At 43.6% G+C, this 2,500-nt stretch overlaps 4 non-coding genes across 4 annotated transcripts; 2 read left to right on the top strand and 2 right to left on the bottom strand.

Annotated features, from left to right (window-relative positions):
* Positions 1-464: 464 nt before the first annotated feature.
* Positions 465-535, top strand: trnag-gcc (transfer RNA glycine (anticodon GCC)). Its single transcript has one exon. It is a non-coding gene; the product is annotated as a tRNA-Gly (tRNA).
* A 256-nt stretch (positions 536-791) lies between these two features.
* Positions 792-897, bottom strand: LOC140378594 (U6 spliceosomal RNA). Its single transcript, XR_011930429.1, has one exon. It is a non-coding gene; the product is annotated as a U6 spliceosomal RNA (small nuclear RNA).
* Positions 898-1,641: 744 nt separating this feature from the next.
* trnag-gcc (transfer RNA glycine (anticodon GCC)) lies at positions 1,642-1,712 on the top strand. Its single transcript has one exon. It is a non-coding gene; the product is annotated as a tRNA-Gly (tRNA).
* Positions 1,713-1,968: 256 nt separating this feature from the next.
* LOC140378593 (U6 spliceosomal RNA) lies at positions 1,969-2,074 on the bottom strand. The gene has a single exon (XR_011930428.1). It is a non-coding gene; the product is annotated as a U6 spliceosomal RNA (small nuclear RNA).
* Positions 2,075-2,500: the final 426 nt, after the last annotated feature.

Raw genomic sequence — 2,500 nt, 5'->3', positions numbered from 1 at the left:
TGCAACGTTACCCAATCTGTCTTTCCTTAATTTGGTTTAATGTACAAGATTATATGCCGTATATTGCAAATTATACGTTATAGACGAGCTCTCTGCATCAAGAAAAAATAATCCGGGGCTGTATATCCATTCCATTTCAGTTCATTTCAGTTCATTTCAGTTCATTTCATTTCATTTCATTTCATCTCTTATCTTTTCTTATCTTTTCTTTTCAGCTCCTGTTATAGCCATGTCCGAGGGCAAAATGCGTCCGTAAATGTGGTTGAAGGAAAAAAAATAAAAAATAGATGGCCATACAAATGCGCCTTGTGCGCATTGGTGGTTCAGTGGTATCATGCAGGAGGCCCACATGTGCATTGCCTGGTGTGGGTACCTTATCTCACTTTCCTCAATCTCTTTTCTTTTCATCTCATCTCATCTCATCCAAAAAAAAAAAAAAATGGCCGAACAAATGCTCTATGTGTGCATTGGTGGTTCAGTGGTAGAATTCCTGCTTGCCATGCAGGAGGCCTGGGTTCGATTCCCGGCTAATGCAGCAGAGCTTTTGAGAAGACTTTGGCGTGCCTATGTGCAATGTTTCATTCATTATCTAAATGCACAAGATTATGCCTAAAGTTTGCTATCAGAAGTGGAATTAGAACCCACGCCTCCAGGGGAGACTGCGACCTGAACGCAGCGCCTTAGACCGCTCGGCCATCCTGACGGTGTGAGTGCTTAGCTTTGCCCTTTCCGACGCAGACAAGAGCCCCGACCATGAAAACCTTGATTTTGCTGACAATGCAGCGGCATGATAATATAAGGAACGCTTCACGAATTTGCGTATCATCCTTGCGCAGGGGCCATGCTAATCTTCTCTGTATCGTTCCAATTTTAGTATATGTGTTAGCGAACTAACACAATAGTGCCTGGTTGCAACCACGCCTTTATAGCGCTCTTAAAATCCTTCTCCTGCAGTCATGGTGTTATAGCCGCAAGAAAGTGCAACACGCGTGGGTTGGAATCCCATCCTCGTCGTAGCACTAGGTTTTGCTTCCCACTTTGCACATATGCATAGCCTGGTGTGGGTACCTATCTCACTTCCCTCAATCTTGTGAGCCCAACCCTGCAGTCACAGCGTCATCCAGTTGCCAAACTTTACTCCGAGCGCTTCATCTGGTTGGAGACAAAAATATTTTGTGCAACGTTACCCAATCTGTCTTTCCTTAATTTGGTTTAATGTACAAGATTATATGCCGTATATTGCAAATTATACGTTATAGACGAGCTCTCTGCATCAAGAAAAAATAATCCGGGGCTGTATATCCATTCCATTTCAGTTCATTTCAGTTCATTTCAGTTCATTTCATTTCATTTCATTTCATCTCTTATCTTTTCTTATCTTTTCTTTTCAGCTCCTGTTATAGCCATGTCCGAGGGCAAAATGCGTCCGTAAATGTGGTTGAAGGAAAAAAAATAAAAAATAGATGGCCATACAAATGCGCCTTGTGCGCATTGGTGGTTCAGTGGTATCATGCAGGAGGCCCACATGTGCATTGCCTGGTGTGGGTACCTTATCTCACTTTCCTCAATCTCTTTTCTTTTCATCTCATCTCATCTCATCCAAAAAAAAAAAAAAAATGGCCGAACAAATGCTCTATGTGTGCATTGGTGGTTCAGTGGTAGAATTCCTGCTTGCCATGCAGGAGGCCTGGGTTCGATTCCCGGCTAATGCAGCAGAGCTTTTGAGAAGACTTTGGCGTGCCTATGTGCAATGTTTCATTCATTATCTAAATGCACAAGATTATGCCTAAAGTTTGCTATCAGAAGTGGAATTAGAACCCACGCCTCCAGGGGAGACTGCGACCTGAACGCAGCGCCTTAGACCGCTCGGCCATCCTGACGGTGTGAGTGCTTAGCTTTGCCCTTTCCGACGCAGACAAGAGCCCCGACCATGAAAACCTTGATTTTGCTGACAATGCAGCGGCATGATAATATAAGGAACGCTTCACGAATTTGCGTATCATCCTTGCGCAGGGGCCATGCTAATCTTCTCTGTATCGTTCCAATTTTAGTATATGTGTTAGCGAACTAACACAATAGTGCCTGGTTGCAACCACGCCTTTATAGCGCTCTTAAAATCCTTCTCCTGCAGTCATGGTGTTATAGCCGCAAGAAAGTGCAACACGCGTGGGTTGGAATCCCATCCTCGTCGTAGCACTAGGTTTTGCTTCCCACTTTGCACATATGCATAGCCTGGTGTGGGTACCTATCTCACTTCCCTCAATCTTGTGAGCCCAACCCTGCAGTCACAGCGTCATCCAGTTGCCAAACTTTACTCCGAGCGCTTCATCTGGTTGGAGACAAAAATATTTTGTGCAACGTTACCCAATCTGTCTTTCCTTAATTTGGTTTAATGTACAAGATTATATGCCGTATATTGCAAATTATACGTTATAGACGAGCTCTCTGCATCAAGAAAAAATAATCCGGGGCTGTATATCCATTCCATTTCAGTTCATTT

The sequence above is a fragment of the Eucyclogobius newberryi genome, unplaced genomic scaffold (genome assembly GCF_026437365.1).
Source record: "Eucyclogobius newberryi isolate DKJ021-1_F unplaced genomic scaffold, fEucNew1.0.hap1 SCAF_4, whole genome shotgun sequence".
NCBI classification, from domain to species: Eukaryota; Metazoa; Chordata; class Actinopteri; order Gobiiformes; family Gobiidae; genus Eucyclogobius; species Eucyclogobius newberryi.
This window is presented reverse-complemented; position numbering and strand designations above follow the sequence as displayed.